General features: G+C 42.6%; 1 protein-coding gene across 1 annotated transcript in view; it reads left to right on the forward strand.

The window, feature by feature from the left end:
* The first annotated feature begins 1,282 nt into the window (after window positions 1-1,282).
* The window catches only part of SLC45A4 (solute carrier family 45 member 4), a 62,682-nt gene continuing 41,896 nt past the window's right edge, over window positions 1,283-22,068 (forward strand). The window contains exon 1 of the mRNA XM_056482833.1: window positions 1,283-1,494. The gene's annotated coding sequence lies outside the window, so the exon portion shown is untranslated. The remainder of the gene's footprint in view (window positions 1,495-22,068) is intronic.

The following is a 22,068-nucleotide window of genomic DNA, read 5'->3' on the forward strand; positions in this document are numbered from 1 at the left end:
AATTTCAGCAAATGTTTCAGCCAGCATGTTTGCAGTATCTCAGACAGAGGACAGCACCCACTCCTACACTTTCCAAGCTGTTGGTTTGCAGCTGTACTTGGCACAATTTTGCCTGAGAGGGGCAAGGGAGTCCTCGCTCTGTTTCTGTGCAAATACCCACGACCTTGGCAGGGACAATGCAGGCGGAGCCTCCATCCACCCTCAGGTTGCCACTCCTGCTCCCTTTCCAAGCAAGAGCCCCTCTTCAACCCCTGAGCGGTGCCAAAAGGCTCATCCTTTGTCCCTGGGCAGTGGGAAAAACTCCTGCTACACAAACTGAGGAATGAGATCCTGAAAAGAAGCATTCCAGAAAGGGATCTGGGTGTCCTGGTTGATGGTAAACTGAATGTGAGTCAGCAGTGCCCTGGCACCCAGGAGGAGCAGCCCTGTCCTGGGGCCATCAGGCACAGCATCACCAGCTGGGCAAGGGAGGGGATTGTCCCGCTCTGCTCTGCACTTGGGTGGCCTCACTTTGAATATTATGTGCGGTTTGGGGTACCACAATGTACGATAGAAAGCTATTAGAGAGCAACCAAAGGGGGGTAATGAAGATGGTGAAGGGCCTTGAGGAGATGAGGAACATGAGGAATGGCTGAGGACACTTGGTCTGTTCACCCTGGAGGAGACTGAGGGGAGACCTCACTGCAGTTACAGACTCCCTGTGAGGGGAAGAGGAGGGCAGGCTCTGATCTCTGCAGTCACCAGTGACAGGACCCGAGGGAATGGCCTGAAGTTGTGTCCAGGAGGTTTAGGTTGTTGGATATTACAAAAAGGTTCTTCACCCAGAGGGTGGTTGAGCACTGGAACAGCTTCCCAGGCAAGTGGTCACAGCACCAAGCATTGCTCAAGGTGTGTTTGGACAACTCTCTCAGGCACGTGGTGGGATTGTTGAGGCTCTCCTGTGCAGGGCCAGGAGTCGGACTCGCCTTGTGAATATTCTGTGTCACTCTGTGACGCCGCCACTCTCCAACACCTGCCCCGCCACCGCCCGCCTCCGCTCCCCTCACGCGGCACCCCTGCGGCGGACGCCTGGGCGCCCCCGTAGCCCTCCCGCCGCCACCCAACAACGCCCCCCGCCCGACCCCCCTGCCCGAGGCCACGCCCCTCATTGCATATTCACGAGGCCACGCCCACAGCCCCAGGACACCACGCCTCCTGCTCCATATTCACAGCCCACCCCTCCCGCACCCCCGGGAGGCCACGCCTCTCCCGCTGCATATTCATGAGCCCGGGGGCGGGAGGGGGCGGAAGCGGAAGCGGAAGCGGGTGCCGGTTCCCGAGGACCCGGTATAAAGCGGCCGCCGCTGCCCGGTGCTGCCGCGCTCGCGCCGCCGTCAGTGACCTCGTCCCTTCCCTTCTTCCCTCCCTCGTTCCCCCCCCGCCCTCCCCGGCGCCGCCGCCTCCCCCTCCGCCGCACGGAGCAGGTCCCGGGTGCTGGGGGAGACCCGGGGGCAGGTAAGGGGAGCTTGGGCTGTGAGGGGTGTCTGAAGTGAGAAGGGGGTGAGAGGGCGAGGGGCGGCTGAGAAGCTGTGGTGTGACGGGGATGAGGGGCTGGTGAGGGCGAGGAAGGGTTTGGGCTGAGGGGCAGGTAGAGGTGAAGAAGGGCTTGAGTTGAGGCAGGTGCGGGGCTGGTGAAGGTGAGGAAGGTTTTGGGATGAGGGGCTAGCAAAGGTGAGGAAGGGCTTGACGTGAGGGAGATGAGGGGCTGGTGAAGGTGAGGGAGGGTTTGAAGTGAGGAAGGTGAGGGGGCTGGTGAAGGTGAGGAAGGGTTTGGAGTGAGGAAGGTGAGGGGGCTGGTGAAGGTGAGGAAGGCTTTGGGATGAGGGGCTAGCAAAGGTGAGGAAGGGTTTGGGGTGAGGAAGTGAGGGGGCTGGTGAAGGTGAGGAAGACTTTGGATTGAGGAAGGTGGGGGGCTGGTGAAGGTGAGGAAGGGCTTGGGTTGAGGGAGGTGAGGGGCTAGCAAAGGTGAGGAAGGTTTTGGGATGAGAGAGGTGAGGATGGGTTTGGAGTGAGGGAGGTGAGGAGCTGGTGAAGGTAGGGAAGGGTTTGGGGTGAGTGGCTAGCAAAGATGAGGAAGAGTTGAGGTGAGGGGCTAATGAAGGTGAGGAAGGGTTGGGGTGAAGATGAGGGAGGTTTGGGGTTAGGGGCTGAGAAGCTCTTTGGGTGAAGGAGTTATGGGACTGGAAAAGTGAGAGGATTGAAGAGCTTTGGGGTGTGGAGGATATTGGGGATGAGGGACATGTTAGGCTGCAGAGGTGGAAATGCCATGTGCTGTGGTGAGAAATCAGGTCAAAGGAGATGTTGGGATACAAAGGTTGGGAAAGGATGAGGAATGAATAGAGGAATGAGTAAGGTGATGTTGGAGAGACTTGTTTGGGGTGTCTGAGATAGCCATCTCTTTCTCATCAGAATTCATTAAGTGCCCCTTTTAGGATTGTGTTGGGTGGAGACTGTGCTGGAAGAGGACTTGACAAAGGGATCAAAGAAGGAAATTAGTGTTCCTTTTCAGACTATTAAACTTCAATAGTCTGCCATTTGAATAATTCCACACTTAATCTGTCACCTGATCTCAAAGCATTATCACAAAAAAAAAATTGAGTCTCTCCTTGGCTAATATGATGGTGGGAGGGTACTAGGGAGAGAAATTGCTTCCAACTTTGCTCTTAAACCTCCCATGAATTCAGCAGTTTTCCTTAAGATTATGTTATCAGTGATCTGCAACTCTTAACTGCCTTAATTTGGTACCTTTAGCAGGTGCAGAAACTCTGCTTTACCTTGAAAAATACTCTCTCCATGGGGCAGTTTTCTGTTGGAGTGCTTTGCTTTCGGTATTCTCTAGTTAGAGAGGAGGAAAAGGAGGGGAGGAAAAGATTTTGCAGAGGCTCTGACTTGGCATTGGGTGCAGTGAGTCAATCAATGTTGCTGCAGCCTGGCTAATTCAGGGACTTACAGATGGGAAAGGATAGGAAAGATTGCAGGATGTTGAATGTTAGAGGAGATGTTTTCTCCTTCAGGGAAAAAGATATTACAAGGATTGAATCTACAAGGAGAGGCAGCACTAGGTACAGAGCTTAGACAACTGCAGCATTATGAGGATCCGTGGGAAGGAATTGCATTGTTGCAGCATGTATCCTCTGCTCTGCAAAAACTGCTCCAGTGTGAGCTGCGTCATGTTCCACTGCTGTGATCAGACAGTGCTACTAAAATATTTAATGAAATATGGCTTGAGCAGGTGCATGAGCTCAAAGAGCGAGCTGGTGAATACTTCCTGCTTCCCTCCCCAAGTCAGGCTTTTTTGTAAACATGTGGCAGAGGGGGGTTGCTGATGTGATTGCACTGCCATGACTTGTGTGACTTCTTCCCTCCTACCAGTATTGTGAAAGATAAGGTCTTCCTTGCTTGGTTTGTTTAGTGATTATACTAGATTGATGAAATGTTCAACATGCTTAATTTTTCCCTTCCTAAATAAAGGAAGAGGTTTCAGACAAGCGATTAAACTACTTACTTGATGCTTTGGCTATAAATCCTTACAGAAGTGCTTTTTACTGTAAGTTTGAAAAGCTGACACTACCTTAAGCTCCTAAGGATGCATCCAGTGGTCTCTGATGAATCAAAAAAACATCTGTGAGTTCCTGTGTATGTCAAAGGTAGTGGCAGCTGCTGTCTTGGAAGTGAGAGCTTCATTCCTCTATTAATGAAATTAAATTGGATACTTAAGGGAGTTTTCGTGACAAAATAACAATTTCCATGATGTAATGGGTGGGATCAGTGGAACAACTTCTATTTTAGTTAGCTATTTGTAGTGTCAGAGGCCGGTTTACATGGGTTGGCTCGTGCCTCTCTGAGCAAGTAAATGATAGCAGTTTTTGTGTTCAATTATGTATGACTGAGGCATCTTCAGCAAAAGAAAAATGTGTGGTTCTACAGACAAACCCTCCTGTGTAACTGTGGGTTAACTCCTGCAGGAGCCTGCTGCTCTCTGCGAGTCTGTCGCTGAAAAAGGAATGAGCAGGATCTGCTGACAGGATCTTGCTTGGATGCTGTGGGGATGGTGTGCGTGCAATCCTCTCCCTCCAAGCTGAAAGGTGCCTAAAAATTCAGTCTGTTTTAAATACAGTTGTATTGTGCTGCCTTGCCCTGACAAGGGAGGTTGTTTTCTGCTGGAGGTGTCCTTAGTTAGTCAGAGAAGGTGGCAGGAATACTGACTGACAGCTGGTGAACCTGCTGCTCCTTCTGTGTCATGTTACAACAAAACTCATGAAGTGCAGCTTTGTTCATGTGCCTTTTCAGTGGGGCGACACAAGTGGAATATTTTCATGGCTTCCAGTGAAGCATGGTGTAACTCTGACTGAAACAATGCACATGCTTGTATATCTAAGTGCATGTGACCTTAAGTTTTCACACTGAAGCAAGTGTGAAGACTATTTGAGGCGCTTTCTGAAGAAACTGCCTTGATTCCTCCAGGTGGAAATACAGGCTCTCAGAGAGCAGGCTGAAGTTGGACCTGTCTCACAGAGCTGTGACCTCCAAGGTTAATTACCTTTAAACTCACTCCAGTCCTGGATTCTCTGGCAGCTAGAAAGTTAAGGCTTGGTAATATAAAGTTGCTCTTGCTTGTGTGCTGAGGCAGAAATGCATGAACTCTGCCTCTATCCCTGTATAAACTTAAATGGATAATTTATAAAAGCAAGGAGAATATTAATGTTGGATGGTACCTGCAGAGTAATTCACCAGTGAAACCTGCATCTAACATTTGAAATTTCTTGCAGTCAAAATGTATTGCCAACTGAGCAGCTTAGAAAAGATGTTGAAGCTTTAGGAATCAGGAATTCCTGGGTAGAAAGATGATGGCTGGAATGATCTGCCAGGTAGTGCCTGCAGTTGTGAACACATCTGTATGTAACACTTCAGGACTTTCAGCAGACACTGATTTAAGCTATGAACAGTTCCTTTACACAGGAGCATTTGATCTTGTATAGCTTAGTCTGTAAACTCAGCTGTGATGCACTGCTGTTATCCTTTGTTGAGCACCTTATGACTTCCAGCATCAATTCCTGCAGTAGAAAGCCAGCTCCACTGGCAGTATGTGGACACTGCTACTTGCATGTTAGGCAAAACCAGTGAAATCCTTCACATCACAAGAAGTTGGAGCTGGCAGTTCCTTTTGAGCTTAACTTGTGGTCTGTACCTCCTCTGCCCCTCTAACACCATAAGCCACCCTAAAATAATTGCATCAAGTGATCAGGCAGTATGTGTTGAGCAATACATGTTGAGTGCATGTGTGCTGGTGTCACGTTTGACATAAAAACAAACTTCACTTGCCCTTCAAACTGACTGCAATGCTATGGGCTACTTTTAATAGTCTAAAAAAATGCTGAACAGAGGCAAAGCTATTGGAGTTGAAATGGAGTTTCCAGCTGATCTGCCAGGAGAGCCCTGTGGAAGTGACGAGGCTGTTGTGAAGGAGGAGGAAGCTTTAGCAGCTTGGAGAGTAATGAGTAACATGAAAAACTGTTTGTGCTGTGTTTTAATTTTGCAAGGGTCACTCCCATGACCTTTATATCTGTAATACTTGTAAGATCCCAGCCTGTGACCTTTTCTAACTATAGGCATAAGATTCACCAAAACTCCAACAGAACAGCCTTGTGTGCAGTTGTTTCCTTTAGAGATGGGTTAACTGATCTGATACCTATTCTGTTGGAGATCCTGGTTCTTCAGTTTAGTGTCAGCCTTACTGAACACGTTAATTCAGTAGCCCATTGACTTGGGGATTACAGAGTGCAGCAGGCATTGCTTAGCTTAATATACCAGCACTAAACTGACATGAGTGAAACAATACTTTAACTAAGCAGAGCCTTACACCTGCCCAGCAATGGCTGTATCAAGTCCAATAAATTTTCTAGCCGTTGTGTGTTTAAGGCTCTGTGCAAAACCAGAAAACAATCCAGTTGCCAAGTTGAAGCGGAACACTGTCAGGATGAGTGACACCATGTGTGTAGCTTGACAGCTGATGTTTCAGCCTAAGAGTCACCTTTCAGATAGGAGATCCTGGGCGACCCAGAAACCAGGCATAGAAGCAGAGACTGTTAAGCTGTGGAGTGTTGTGAACTAAGGACTGCATGCTTTCAGTGAGCTGCTGCTGTCAGGTGACTTTTATGGTCACCAGCTTATCAGTTACCCACACATATTGCAGTTGGGTCACAGCCCTGCCCACAGAAACTTCCACTGGTAAACAGATAATATATCCTGCATTTGGGACTGTGAAGGGCTTATGTATCCAAGCACTGTATAATTACTGCTCTTCTAAATAAACTGGTTACTCTATAGTGTGGTAAAGAAGCATAATATTCCTCCAAGTGAAACAAGGTACTCTACATGAAAAAGAGCTGATTTCATGCTATTAAATCTAGACTGTCAGTAGAGTTGCCCAAGACTGAATTTGCCTTGAGTTAAAAGCCTGACTTTGGGCATCTCAGTGATGGGTTCAGAGCACTGCAGTGTCTGAGCCATGGAGTGGTTTGTGCTGTGACCTAACTGGCACACGGTGGCTATTAACTAAAGCTCCTTCTTGCTGGTACTTCCAACAAGTGCTGTGCAGTCATTTAGACTGCAGCTGGCATACAGCTTTGTAGCAACTCGGGACAAGCAGCCAGGTTTCCTCATCAAACTTGCTCTTGGCAAGTGACTCTGGCAAGCATCAGGACACAAGGCTTTTGTTGGGTAATGATCGGGTTTGGCTTAAGAGCTGCTCCTGACCTTGGTTTGGCTCTTGCTGGCATGTATTCTGTTCAAAATATGAATCTCAATCTATAGCTGATGGGAAGTTGGTCTCCACAATGTGGACCACTAACAAAACTTAAAACCCAGTTAAAGCTGGGGAAGACTTGATTTCCAGGACTCTCATTTATGGAGGATAAAGACTATTAAACTTCAGCTTTAGGAGACCTGGTTGGTCTGACACCTCAGGCTTGACTCAATCTCTTTTGCAGTGTTATATGGCAACTGACTAATCTGGTGGCCTGAGATGTTCTGGGAGGGGACTGAGACATACATTCCTTGCACAACTGAAATTGTCACTCAATAGCTACTGCTCATGTAGCAAGGCATAAAAGGGTAGGAGATAAAGCTTGACTCTAAGACTAAACCAAAGATACTTTTAAGAAAATTCTGATGTGTAAATGGCAGCAGAAAAGTGTTACCCTGAATTGTTTTGCTGAACTCTGAAGTGGGTATTGTCAGTATTCTGGGGAGAGCAAGGTTGGTTCTCTTAGCAGAAGTGGAGAGAGAACCTAGTTTCCTCATCTTGTTTTAAATGAGAGCTCTAATGTTTTTGTAACTGAAATTGAAACCAGTGTTATGCTGACCCCGCATATTTTCTATCCTCTGCTGGCTGGCCTGGACTACTTCTGCATGCAGTGTAGTTCATTTATTTTGGATACTTGAAAACAAGCCATTATCACCCTTCAGTGCTAGATAAATAAATGATCTAACTGGGGGCCAAACCCAGTGTTCTTTTACAAAAGTACAACTGCATGTCACTCTTATCTTCTTCATTCTGCCCTTGAATATATGATCAATTTTTCTGGACCACATCCAGAAACCAGTGGCTTAACCCAGCAAGCGATGACTGCAGAGCAGTCAGATTTCTGTGCCACTTAATTTCCTATCATCACTTACACACAGCAAACAGTCTTACAGAATACATTTAACATGAGCACTGTTTAACCTACAACTTTCTTATCAATCACATGGAAGTACAAATAACAAACAGGAGTCAACTCTTAAATAGTCTTGATGCTGGATCTGTGCTTCTAGTTAACAAGAGTTTTAGGGGTCTGATATTTTTTTTTGTTTGGTGGTTTTCTTTATTGGTGCCTTTTTTTTTTTTTTTTTTTTTTTTTTTTGGTGGGGGATGGCAGGGCAGAAGGCATACATGCAGGGTAAAAAAAAACCTCCTATTTTATGAGGGGAATATCTGAGCAAGTACACTGGCCTGAGCAGTCTGGCTCTGGGTACTCCCAGAGGAGTGATTTGACAGTCTGAACTATTGCTCCTTAGAGTAGTGTGGCTGGCCAACTAACTCCCAAGAGTTCAAAAAATAACCCAAAACAAATGCACAGCTTGCTTTAACACCAGCACTTCTAGTGCATGTCCCGTTTGCTGTCTGATTTGTATCTGGGGGAATCAGCTTGTGATGTAGTCTTGTTCTTTTTCTTGGCTCTTGTTCTGCTTCTAACTTTGGTGTAGAGGGAAAAGGCTTCCACTTCTCAGTGCACAGGTACCCTGATTATTCCTAACATCATAGCACTTCCACCTCCCTAAAAGTCAAATACCCTTCAATGAACTGAAAAAAGAGAGCGAATGGGAAGTTCTCTGTTCCCTTCATATTCCTACAGTCATTTCTGGCCTAACAGTTGGAGCTTTTTCTGCTGCTTTGTTTTCAAATCACCTTTCCAGTTAGTCATCTTCCAGGTACAGTCTATTCAAAACTCTCATTATGCAGCTGCATAGCAGATCTTTCAGTCTACTGAAGAAATGGAATTGAATTGAATCAGATAAGGTGTGTCCCCTTCCAGACAATTGCTCTGGAATAGTTTGCATGACAGTTCAGGGTGCCAATTGAAAATAAGCCTTTTGACCCTATAGCACTAGTGGGATCTCTAATCTTCCTTGTATACATATGACCTGGACAGTACCACAGCCTTTCAATTGTGTAGTAGCTGTATATAAAAGGGTTTGGGTTCCCATACAGTGAATTTTGTGCTAACATCAGATGCCTGTGTGTCTGATGAGTTTGATATTACATTGTCAGTAAGTCTTTTACTGGTTAGGAACAGCAGGATGTACTTGTGGACAAGTAATAGTCTTGGTGTGATGACTTAAGATAAAGCCTTACTACTTTGTCTCAGGGTATTCTTAGCCCATGGCTAGATCTCTGTAACATGACTTTGTCACTGTAAAACCTAATGAGTCTCAGGGTTATACCAGTATAAACTTGACTCTGCTCCTTGAACAGATTTCAGTGCATCATCCTACCTCTTCATGGTAGAGATACACTTAAAAAAAGCCCAGTGCTCAACTACAACAAATTAGGAAATAGGTACACTCCTCAGACTACAAACTTCCAACTCATTCCAGCAACCCAGCACTGCATGGTATTTCCCTCAACTGCACTTAGTAGTTTTCTCTTCCTCATTAACTATGCTCCTAAATTAACACGTTCTAAGAGATCAGTTCCAGTTCTTTGTTAAGGCTGGTTACTGAATAACTGGTTGTAATTAATGCCTGAATTTATCACTGGTACAATACTGGCTACACTGTTCCCTGCACTTCAGTCTGTTTAAGAAGCTCTTTGTCAGCAGACTCCCTGTCTGGGTGGCTCTGTGAGGAGTCTGTGTATTGCTGAGTATCTCACTTGCAGGATCCTTCAATGAACCTGGTAAGTTGCCCTGATTGTGGATCACAGCCTCATTCTGTCTGTTTGGAACTTAGTAACTGATGTGTCCCTGATGGCCTTTCCTGGCCTTTGAAGTTTTAGGGCTTACCCACTGACAAAGCCACTGCTGCTAAGTGGCTCATGGTCAAACATCACTACACACAATTATTGTATTGACTGGATATATATACACAGACACACATACCATAGTTTACAAAAGACAAATTCTTTAAGTAGGGAATAAGTTTTTAGCTTTACATGCAGAAATTGCTGCTCTCCAAATGATTTGGAGATCTTGCCCTAGGAGATGGGATAGAAAGCTGCTGCAGTTCTGTGCTTCAGGCTTTCACAGTAAAATTGCTTTCTCTGTGAAAAAAAACCAGTCTGAAATAAAGAGGTGTTGGTAGTGGTTCCTGAACCTTTAATACTAAAGGTATATTTTCTAATAAGGGCATGTGTTTAAATACTTCAGGTTTGTATTTGTAACACCTTCAGTATGCACTATATTCTCCTTGTATCTAAATGAATGTGGTCAGGGTGAAAGTACTGTGCAAATGAAAGTAATACTTGGTTTATCTCCTGTAGCAGCATCTAGTTCATTAATATTGCATTTCCCTGTAACTTAGAAAATGAGTGGAAGCCTGTCTTTGTCAAAATATTAAATAAAAATGGGTTCCTTATTTTTGCATTAGTGACTGTCCAGCATAATTTTAAATTCTTACCTGATGCAGTTATGCTTGTACCATTATAATTCTTCATTTTCTTACTCACTGTTGATGTAGGGATTAAATAACTTCCTTTCTCATTGTCTGGGTAATAGTCATATCTTTTCAAAGAATGAGAATAACAAGAACACTGGCCAATTCTTGGCTTTCACCAGAGAAATTTTTAAAATATTGGACTGGACTGAGAGGAAAGCAGGAAGCCAAGGCTGGAAACTTCTCTGCTCCATCCTATTTGATAAAGCAAGCAAGAGCCCAGAATTTTCCTTCATTAATTTTTTGGCCTCACTGGACAAACTGGAGCTCTAAGTTGCTTGATGTGAGCAGCTAAGACTAAAGCTACATAAGTCTGTCTGAAAGGGGTTATGCTTGTAATAAAGCTGTGACCCTTCCAGCCTTGCAGGGAATAATGAAAATACAGCAGGCTTACATGAGCAGTGAATATGTCCTACATTGTATATATCTGGGCTACTAATTTAATGTTAGATCTTCACTCCCAAGATTTTAAGTAGTTTAGGTGCAGAATTAAAGTGTAGATTGTGCAGAAAAAAGCCTGAAAGTCTGGGAAGCTTTTGTCATCAGGTGGGTGTGGGGGTTTCACTCCCAGCATATGTGGGAAGGAGGTATCCAAAGTGACAGACAAGTGTCACTGCTCACAGACTGGTGGGATTCAGCTGTGGCTGCACCATTGTACTGCCAGTGCTTCTGAAATGGTTTAATCCCAGCAAATGGTTGTTAGGCATGCTCCTCGTGGTAGAGAGTGTTTAATAAAAAGCATCTGAGAAGACACATACATGTGTGCAGTTTATTTTGTTCAGCAAAGAAATCTGAGATCAGGCCTCTCAAGATCCTACTCAGATAGCTGATTTAGCCCCTGTGTCCTAAAGTAAACTGGAGTCTGTTTTGATTACACTATTCTTCAGAAGGAATTAACGTTTCATACCTGGGAAATTTGTCTATGCTAATTTCAGTTCCATGTTTGGAAGGCTGAGTTTTGCTCTCCTTGCCAGTGAAGGTTTAAGCCTGGTTGATGCTTATTGTAACATGACAAATACTCTTTCATCAGGTAAAGTGCATAATACAGTTGCACATTTTATATTTATTGTGTTTTTCCAGACTTCATGTATGAGTGGTGAGCAAGGGCATCACAAAATCCTCAGAGGAAGGTGAAAAAGCTTTCATAGCAAAAATTTCTTTGAGTTACACACACTGCTGTTCACATTATGGATAAGTAGGAAGAATTTTACAGGCACCACGTGAAGTCTTTTCCTGCAGATTTTAGTTTTTCCTGATAAACTAAGACATTTTTATCCTGTAACTCTCTATCCCATTTAAGTTAACTTTGACTGCAGTTTGACTGAAAACCAGAATACAAGTTAAAGATAGTAAGGTGTCACATCATAGCTGTTTTAATGTGGAATTGAAACTTAAATTTAAATATTTTTTGGCTTAAAAGGAGAGGTTTAAAACAAAATGGAAGTGATCTTTTGGATTATGCCTGTTTTACTATATGATCATATGTACTTCTCCAGAGAAGTCTCTGGGTCAAAAGTCTGTCCAGTGTTTTGCAGAAATCTATATATAGAGGTAATATAATTGAACTTTGAAATTTCTTACTGGAAGAATAAAAACTTAACAGGATGATAAATGGATTTCACTTAAATGAGATAACAAGGATGTGGTGCCCCTGCTTTATCTGTTAAATCTTGACTGCTGTACAAAGCAACATTAAATTATTTCAAATCTATTTAGACTCTTAAAACCTAAAACAGTTAAGGATATGTTATGGTTAACTGCTGATTGCTTTAATCAAATCTTATTCTGCCTGAAAATCTGGCAGGTGATTGTTCAAATGATAAAAACATTAGTTTATTGCATATGCTGGTCCTGTAATTGAAAAAGTAAAATGACTAAGCACAATGTTCTCAGTCAAGCTGCCAAAATAAAATACAGCCCAGAAGGGCAAGCCACGCATTTCATTAAAATAAGGTTCAGTAACCATGAAATTTATCACCCTCAGGGCTTCCTCACTCTGACAAGTGACTAAAGTGTAAAATGTCAAATACCTCTGTGCTGACCAGTAACTTGCATTAACTGTATGATCTTGTTAGTCAAATACTAGATGTACTTTCTTTTTTAACAAGCAACAAGAAATAAGTGGTTTTCTTCCTCAGCTTCCTGTGTTACTGCTGAAGACTCACACCTACACATGCAGCACATGCAAATGTCTGTGCCTTTGGGCTCTGGGAGATGGGAAATTGTGTGTGTTCACAAATGAAGATGAAAGAATGGCAGGGAACAACCCCAGCTTGTAGAGCCATGAGAAGCTGATCCATGAGTGGGGCAAGGAAGGGAGTGAACCTGCTGGTTGTCCTCCCCATGATGGATAATTGTACCTCTGTTACTTATAGCATCTAGAAAATATTCTCTAATTCTGTTACAACTTGGGCTAATCATTACCTTTCTGATGGAGAGATCACATCATGTTGTTCTTTCACCAGCTTCTACATTTGAAACATTCTGTCAGGAGTTTGTTTAGAGATGTAAAATAATCTCATGCCCTTCAGACTCTGTAGTCATGTCTTCTGACTCCTGTCCTTTTGATTATTTCCTCTCCCAGCTTTCTGCTTGGCTCAATCTGATGTACAGCATGCTTTGCTCACTGAGGTGTTTGCCTTGAATGTTGTGCTTGATGAGGAATCATTTGTCATATGAGGTGATCCTCACCTCTGAGAGAACATTAGGACAAAAGTGAGAGTATCTCAACAGGATGTAATGACTTGGGTTGTGCTTCTCTGTTGGAATCCACAGGTCTTCCTGAAAAATGTGCAATCCCTTCTCTAAACTGCTAGCATGAGCAGTGTTTGAATAAATATTTGTGAGGCTTTCGGTTTTATTTCTCACTATGCTTTTGAATCCTTACAGAGAGATCCCTGTTCATGCTTTCAGTGCATGGGCTGATAATGTTCTGGACCAACACTGGAAAGGTATTGGGAATATTGTTTTGGAGTCAGCTACACTACACAGCAAAATTTGTGGAAGCTGTTGTAATGTCCTCTGAGTGTACCACCCACTTCAGTGATGTTTTTATCTAAGTTTGACAGAGCCTGAATACATTAATCCTACTGTTTATTAATAAGACTTGTGAAATCCTACACGACTGCTAATTTATTAAAACCTTCAAGTGTTTCAGAGTATAATTTTTCCTGGAAGACTTCCTGAGTGACCAAGTTCAGGTAATCCTAGTTGTCTTGAACCAATTTTATAATCTCTTCCTTGAACCAGAGGCCTATAACAAGCTATCCAATATGTCAGTGCTTACACAAGGCTTTTAGAAATTCTAGGCAGAATTAATGTCACCACAGTGTCACCAGGATAACTGCTTGTTGGTCAAAGCCTCATTCATTTTTTGGGTTGCCTGCTCTTAACAGCTGTAGACTTCAAGCAGGTGTAGCACTTCAAATACTTAGGACTATATACATCACTGTATGAAGGTAACAACTTTTCATCTGCTTTTGGAGGACTTTGCCAAGTAGGTGGTAAAGCTGAGTGACAAGTCTGTTAATTTCAAGAAACTTACTTATAAACACCTTGCAGACAGTGAGACAGCAAAATAGTTAAGGAATGAATGTCGTATCTCTTATCAACTCCACGTGTGATAAATGGATTTAGCTGGTTGTGATGTTAGAGAGAGGAATCTGTAAGTGTTAACTTTCTTCATGGGAACTGGGGTGGAAGCCAAGCCACTATCTTGTACCAGAATAAACTGATAAGAGAAAGTGTTCAGTTGAAAGTAGAGCAGGTGTTTAAAGAAATAGTGTGAAGATGTAAACTCTTTGAAAACTTGAGATTAGGTAATATGTGCAGTAGTCATTCAAATACCTGACTTCAGTTTCGTAACTTTAACTCATCCCCTTGTAGAAATGACAGCTGTCTTCCTGGTCATCCCATTTGCCCCCACAGATGCAAGCCTGTGATTTCTTCTGCAGATCAGAAAGAAAACATCCCGTTGAAATGTATCCAATCAGAAGCACCATCAGCTTCAGCTGGGTGTATGTGTTCTCCCATCATCCTTTGTCTGACCTCTGCCTTTAGTGGTACTCCTTGCTTAGGATGCTGCTGTGTGCAGTTGCCATCTCCTGGAAGATAAACATCAAGACAGTTTTGAAAATGGAGAAATTTAATATATTATTTTGTGTAGAATCTTGCAATAAGTTGCAAGCTGATCAGGAGTTGAGAGATGAGGCAGCTGGAAATGTAACACCTGGAGTACTGTGAGGTCAGGCTCAGCTTTCCAGAGGAGCAGTGAGAAGACTCTGCATCCATTATACTTTTAGGATCAGAGAACAGAAAGCTCTGAGCTGAGTCCCTATCCTGTGGTGTTCCTGTTCCCAACAGCTGCTGCCAAACCATAAAGATGATTAAACCACAGAAATGAGTAGAGTCTCTTGTTCTGGTATTTCTTCTGCCATCTGAGCAGAGCAGCAGAGACAAATCCTGACTGAACACGAGTGGAACAGAATGAGGAAAAGTCAGTGATGCAACCACAAACTTTAAGTGCTATAATAAAGGTGTGTGGATGACAGAAGATGAATGAGAGCTATTTAACTTAACTGTCATCATGGAGCCCACACTCTTGCTAGATGCTATTACTCAAGTTTAGAGAATGCCCCTGTCAGTCTGTTGAGATGCATAAGCAGGTAGGCCTAGAGCACTGAAGGCAGCATTCACTGATCAGTGCTCAGTTTGGTGAGTTCTTCCTCTGTTGTGTGAATAGCCCTACAGCCCATGAGCTGAGAGGTCCTTTAATATTAGGTGCCTGTTGGACTAATTCTAAAGATTTATCTGAGCAAGACGTTGCTGTTCCTGTTTATCCTTCAGATTAACACCCACCAAATTTCAGTCGTTACTCTCCAAGCTGTAGTTGGTGTGCCTTTTAAAATTTTAGGGAGATAGTCCTGAATTGAAGCTGTAGCTGTTATTTGCACTTACTCTGTGGAGTCCCTTTTCTATTCCTTCCTCTGAAGATGGCTTACATGAACTGCACGTGTGTTTCGGTGTCTCTTTAAACAATAAAGGTACAAAGCCAAATATTGTCAGGTGTTCAGGTTACTACTTCTTTCTCTGGATTTCCCCCTTGGCTTGAGATTTCAAGATCCATCCAGGGTAATAGAATGAGCAAAAGAGATTGCTTGTTCTCTGAGTGCACTTTGCAGAGTGGATCCCATCCCTTTCTGAGGATATTAGATGTCTAATAGGATAACCTGCCAGCTCAGCTGTTACACTTCAGTACCAAGCTACTTTGTGCACTTCAGTTCTGGTGTTTCCTTCATTGTTTTTCTCCTTACATATGATATGCTGTCTTCAGTGCCTGCATGCATTAAAGCAGCTCTGCCTGCTTAGAGAAATACCTGTGATATTATCTGACCACAAATTCATTCTGCCTCTGAGAATGATCTGGAAAGGCACTCTAGCTGGTATGCAATTAGCCTTGCATAAAGAAACAGCCACTAGATTAGCTTTGTTTTCTAAACAATCAATTGTGCTTGTATAGGCTGAACCTCTCACTGCCCTGCTTTATGTCAGCAGCCGTGTATCATATGTATGACTCAAGTGCAATCACTTTGAATCTTACAGCTAAATTAACATTGGCTATGACTTGTTGATTTTAAATACTTTTTAATGCAGAGAAACTCTCCCCTTCCTAAAAGAAGCCTGCCTAGTCCTGTAGACACTATTGCAACAATGTTTTGTTCTTATGGATATTCAAGAAAAGCTGCTTTAGCATGTGAAAGATTAATTCGCTGAGGATGTTTTAGGTAATCTATCTGTGTTATCTGATAGTAACCTCCAACAGAAAATGCTTTGGGGAAACTAGATGCTCTTCAAACAGCATTTGCTTGTTGTTTTCTGTGGGTTGGTTTTTGGGTTATTTTGGTGGGATGTGGGAATAATAGCTCACAAGGGCAACCAGTGTTCAAGGTATTTAAATATACATTAGCATCTCTACTGCCTTTACAACCTGCTTGTAATAGTCCCATCTGCCTTGAAAGAAATAGTTATAGTGCAGCTGCTGAAACCATTGGTTCCACTTAACCACTTGCCTTGAAAATTTGTCTTTGTGGGGACTTAGAGAGGTGCAAGACCCATGATCTGGATGCTGTGATGATGCTTAGAGTTCCATGGATGAGATCTGTCCTCATCTCATAGTACAGCTTTGTCCCTTGGGTTATGTGTTTGAGTTTTTCTTGGTGAATGGCAGCTGTGTGTTTTGCAGGAAGCATACAGGTAAAGTTGATGGGACTGACAGAGCGTGATTGAATTGTCTGACTGTGACAGGGCTAACTAAACCCAGACTGGGTTTGGTTTGAAATATTTTCACCTGCAAGAACTTCTATAGTGATTGCATTGATGTGACAGCAGGGTCCAAACACTTCTCTGGTGCAGGAGTGCTGCACGTCTCACCCAGAGTGCTCCAGATGTGTGATGTTGAAGTGCATGGATGCTGGAGCTTGTGCATCCTCTAAGAGGAGAACATCTGACAGTCATTCCCAAAGTAGGTAAAAGCGCCAAATTCTGGCAAGGCTTTGCCAAGTATTTAATAGTTCTCCAGAGTCACAAATGGAAGAGGTTTGTGTCCTCTAAATATTGCCCTGCTAGCTGGTCTTCATGTATCGAGTCCAACTGCCAAGCACTTGTAACCTCTTATTATTTTAGTGTACATGTCAGTAAATATCTTATCCTGCCAGTTCTAACAGAGTTAGAGCTTGGCAAAACACATTCTAAAATAGCATTTGTTCATTATCCAAAATCAAAATGTCCTGATCACGCTGCTATTAAATGTGGCCATCAGCTTTCTATGGGCTGCTTATAAACCAGCTGTCTAAAGCATATTATTTGCACTAAAATGGATGGTTTGTAACTTGGCCAAAATATTGTCTGTTTATTACCTGTATTTCTGTCTCATATAAGGTGTAACTTTTATGTGCTAGGGGTTACCTACCTTGATAAAACTACTGGTTATGGAAGTTTTTACTGTGTTGATCCTAAATGCTATAAATAAAGTCTGAAATCAGTGTGGTGATGCAACCCTTTTAAGTGCTGATTTATCCATATTATTGACCAAACAGTAATTCTCTGATTTTCTTAAGGTTTAATAATTATTTGGGTTAAGAGGGGATTCTTAATTTTATTTATCTTACATCTTACTTAAAATATACTGTGCATCCCTGCTAGGTCAGTTCAAATGTTTGTTTAAATAATTGAGAAACTAAATCAAATAGCTCTGCTTCATGACACTGTACATAAACACGTCTGTCATGCTGGTATTTGGGACAGCCTAAAAAACTGGAGCAGGGATCTGCTCAAGTGCTCCAGCAATACTTTTTATGGAGTGTGCTTTCTCAACGTTTGTTTGTATTTATTTGTGCTGCTAAAGGGAGGCGCTGGAGATGTTTACCAAAGGTGCTGCACCCTAAAACCTGCAGATTCCTCTGTAAGCACCACCTCGTGCATCGCAGGTGTGGGGCCAGAGGGGTGGAAGGCAGCTCTCCTACCACACCCTTTGCAGCAAGGATTTAGGAGGAGGTGATATTCTTTCGGTGCCAGGAAGTAAGTAAGAAATAAATGTTATCTCTAAATACCTTTTATTCCTTTCTTTCAGTACTGAAGTGATGAATTCCATTTAATACTTCATCAGGGGCTGTTAGAGTATTTTCTTTGGCTCAGATGGAGGGAAGCTCTGCAAAGCTTTGTGGGGAAGGGAGGGAATCTCTCTCCTTTGTGCTGACAGGAGACAATTTCCAGCAATCTGTGATGAGTCGGTGTGGGCTCAAACTGCAGGTTAGGCTGTAAATGCTGGTTTATTACCAAACAGTCACAGTGCTGAGCTTCCCCTTTGATCTGTGAGTTCACTCAAACAAGGCAAAATGAGAACACTTAGTGCAAGATGATATATCCAGTTATATATACTTGTTTACAAACCCTTTGGAGAATCTGAAATGTGAGAAACCCTCTTCTGAGATGTTTTGGTTTTTCTCTGAGGGAGTAATTATTTCCTCAGAGTTAGTAAAATCTGGTCAAAACCTGACTTCTCCATCTTTGTTAGAGAGTGAACAAAATTCTAGGGATGTTTTCAAAAGCTTCCTTTAGCAGAGTTTTCTGAGATTGAATGATGCTAATGCGTTTAGGGACTGGTAATTGAAGATAATTCCAATGAATTAGACTTTGCAGATGTTAATGATATGCTGGAGGAAGTCAGCTTATGAAGATCTATGCTGTGCTCTTTTTTTGTCTTGATCTATTGAATAGCTTCTGTAATTGTCTAATACATATTCTGGCAGTATTTGGGTTTCTTAAGTATTTGCAGCCTGAAGAAGCCAGCCTGTGAATTTTCAGGCAGTGAATATGATTAGTTTAAATGCCAATATGTGAAAATAATGTGCTTTTCACAGTAGCATCTGTGTGAGATGTCTTAACTTTCCAGATAGAGACTAAATAATCAGTCCTGGCTTGACTATTTGTAAGGATGAACATTCATGCAAAATTCTAGTCTTAACCTATTGCAGAAAGTATTTCTTACTCTGGAGAATCAGCAAAGGTTGCTCTGGTGTATTCAGTTTTCCCCACTTCAGTTGGGAGGACTGCCTTGGTGAAAGAGCTTGCAAGATCAAAATGCTACTGGCAACAATGTCCTGATAGGATTGTTCTTGCACCGCCAGCCCTGCTGGGTTAGACATTGCCCTTCCTTCTGCAGGAAGGTGGGATTGGTGCAGTTAATCCACTTGGTTAGGTACTAAGATGTTTGCTGATGATTGCCTTAATTTTGTTTTCCTCTGTTGTTCTACTTCCTAGAGACAGAGGGAACGAATCAGTTTAATTCTGATGGGACATAACAATCCAGATCAACATGGTTTAAAATCTTGAGGATCTTTTAACAGGGTGTTCCAAACTGGACCATAGCTTTAGCTCAGGCCAGACTGAAGTTTGTGCCTATCTGACCAAATCAGTAAGTTTTCTTAGAGAAACTCTTTCCTTGCAGCAGTGTCAGCCAATAACAGCATATTTGCACACTGGCCTGAGTGATCTCTGTCCCCATGAGGTTTTGAGTTTTGTGCTTTTGTGGTGATTTGATTGTTAGTTTTTGGTTTTGAAAGCTGTTAGTGCTTGCTGTCTTGCCCTTAACCTAATTTTGGGTGTAGAACCTACTAATTGAGATGCAGCCATCACAAATTAGGCATGCCTATGTCTTTGCTGTGCCGTGAAACTGCTTCTTAGTGCATGTTTTCTTCCCAGCATCTCTAGTCCCAGCTGTTATGTTTTCCATTAGCTCTGAAGGCTCCTCGACTGCTGTTTATGCATGTACACCCTTAGTTGTTTACTTGTTTAATGTATCTGTATTCATAAACATGAAAGTAATGTGAGTATATATGACTTTTTTTACCTATCAGTAAATCAAAATACAAGTTAAATCAGATAATATCACCTCTCCAGTTTAACAAAATGAAGTATTTCCTACTAAAAACAGCAGCAGGCGTGATTTAACAATGTAATCTGATCTAATATTAGTAACAGGCTGTGCCTTTAGGGAGCAGTATAATATCCAATCCACTGAGTAAAGTCTGTCTCACATTAAATTCTGAATCCCTCATAAAAAGATGGCTTCCCAGAATTGTTTCAGTAATTGCATAAAGACCCATTATTTCCTATGTATTTTTCCCAGTAATGAATGGAGAAAATATGTTGGCACCCAAAATACAAGAATGATGAAATAGTGCTGTCTTACAAAGCTGTTTTTCCTGATGTCACAAGCACCTTCACCTCTCCACCTTACCTCTTGAGCTTTCTATTCCTCCTTATGTGTCTGGGAAGGAAAATTTCCATCAGGGGAGTTTGTCATGCCCAGATTGCCATCTGTGACTGCATCACCATATCTTCCAGCAGGAGCCAAAATCTTACTCTTGGTCATTTTCCAAGTAAGCTGAAAGGGTGTGGAAAAAGGGTCCCAAAAAAACCAAGGGGGTTCTAGTCAAGGCCATGCTTTATGGAAAGAAGGAAGCAGGAAACCCTATGGAAGATTTAACTTAGGGCTGGAGTTTGTAAGCCTGTGCATATCAGACTTTAATAATTTCTGGAATTTTGTATACATACCAAGGAAAGGGTGCAACGAGTCTTTATTAACCCTTCCAAAATCAAGCTGTTCACACCCTTCCTTTTATGTTTTGGATTATGGTTTGGATATTTATTTGTTGGGGGAGTAGAGAGTGTCAGATGTTCAGCATTAAGAGTAGAAAAGCTGCCAGCATCATCTGCTTCTCTTAGATGAATTTATATTTGAAACATTGTGTTTTGGCTTCAACAGCAAGGCAGAGATTGTAAAAGACATAAACTGACTTACAGTGTGTGAAGAGTCCTGAAGACAGGCAAAAGTTTGTGTTGGAAGAAGTGGGAAAAATGCTTTTTCTCTGTGTGAGGTGGATTGCTCCATATTGTTTTAATTCACAACGTGCTGCAGAGTGACTTACCCCTGCCCAGACTTTGCTTCTGTGGCCTAAATTGTGTGGCCTAAAACTAGGTCGTGATGCAAAAGCACTGTGCAGTTTCCAGTGGCTCTTTTCTCCTTTTTTTTGGTTGTGGTTTTTCCACCCCCCACCAAAATCTCAGGTTTCAATATGAACCTGCTAAGAATGTAACCTGCAGTCAGTGTTAGTCAGTGTTGTTTGGGCACGATGTCTTTGTAGAAGAAGCTGGTTTATGCTGTTGTGTTTCAATGCCTTTGATGACCGAAATGATGAATTAGATGTTAGGACATGTCAAGTGTGATTGTTTATTGCAGCCAGTTAGCCTTAACCTTTTTCCTTTGGCAGGATTTTAGTGATTCACAGCAGGCCAATCCAGTGTAATATAAGAGTGTTTTAAAGTAAGAGGTTGACTTTCAGAATCTGGAGGTAACATAGCTCATATATGGGAATGTTAAGTAATACATGATATAGTTGATTAAAAAAAAAAAATCCTGAAGAAGTGTAGTCTTTCCCCTCTGATAGGGTTAATACAGTTCTGTTTTTAGAAAGTAGTAGCTAAAAAGCTTTCAATGTTTGCATTTAGCTGTCAGAAGTTTTGATGGGAATTGAAACAACTGCCTGCCTATAATTGCTGTCCTTTTGAACCAAAGGCCTTATGACTCACCTATATAGAAAGTCATCAGATTTGTCTACATTTTTATGATGAAACAACTTCATCAGATCACAGAGGGATACATCCCTTCCTCTGAGTAGGGTAGTTGAGCACATTTATCCAGCTGGGCTAAAACTTCCAGGTATGTGTTCTAGATGCTTTTCTTCCTAGTGCAGTGACTGAACACTTGAGTATTGACATGGGCCAAAAAAACATCCCTTTTGGCCAGTTCTGTTACTATAAACAGCTGCTAATTATTAGCAACAGAGCCGCAAAACTTCCAGGGAGAAAATAACTGCCTGTTGGCCAAGCAAGTGGTGTTCTGCCTTGCATCTGGCAAGTACAAGGAGAATACCTGAGAGCTCTCCCAGCATGCCTGAGGATCCTTCTGCATAGCAGGTGTCTGGAGCTGGGCAGATGAGTTTGCTTTTTTGACCTTGTAGCTGCAGGGACCTACCAACAGCTCCTTTCATCTGTGAGCTGCAATTTTACACTGACTTTGGGTATTGCTGCCCAAAGGGATGCTTCCAGCCACTCCTGTGCCTCCCTGTTAGGATGGTATGGATCCCTGCAGCCAACTGGATTTTAATAAAGGATTTCTTTAGCTGCCTGGACATGTTTTTGTCAGCTTAATTTTCAGCCTGGATCAGTTACAGTGTCTGGTTCACTGCTGTGCTACTCAATGTGGCTGCACAGGAA

Source organism: Oenanthe melanoleuca, chromosome 2 (assembly GCF_029582105.1).
Source record: "Oenanthe melanoleuca isolate GR-GAL-2019-014 chromosome 2, OMel1.0, whole genome shotgun sequence".
Lineage (NCBI taxonomy): Eukaryota > Metazoa > Chordata > Aves > Passeriformes > Muscicapidae > Oenanthe > Oenanthe melanoleuca.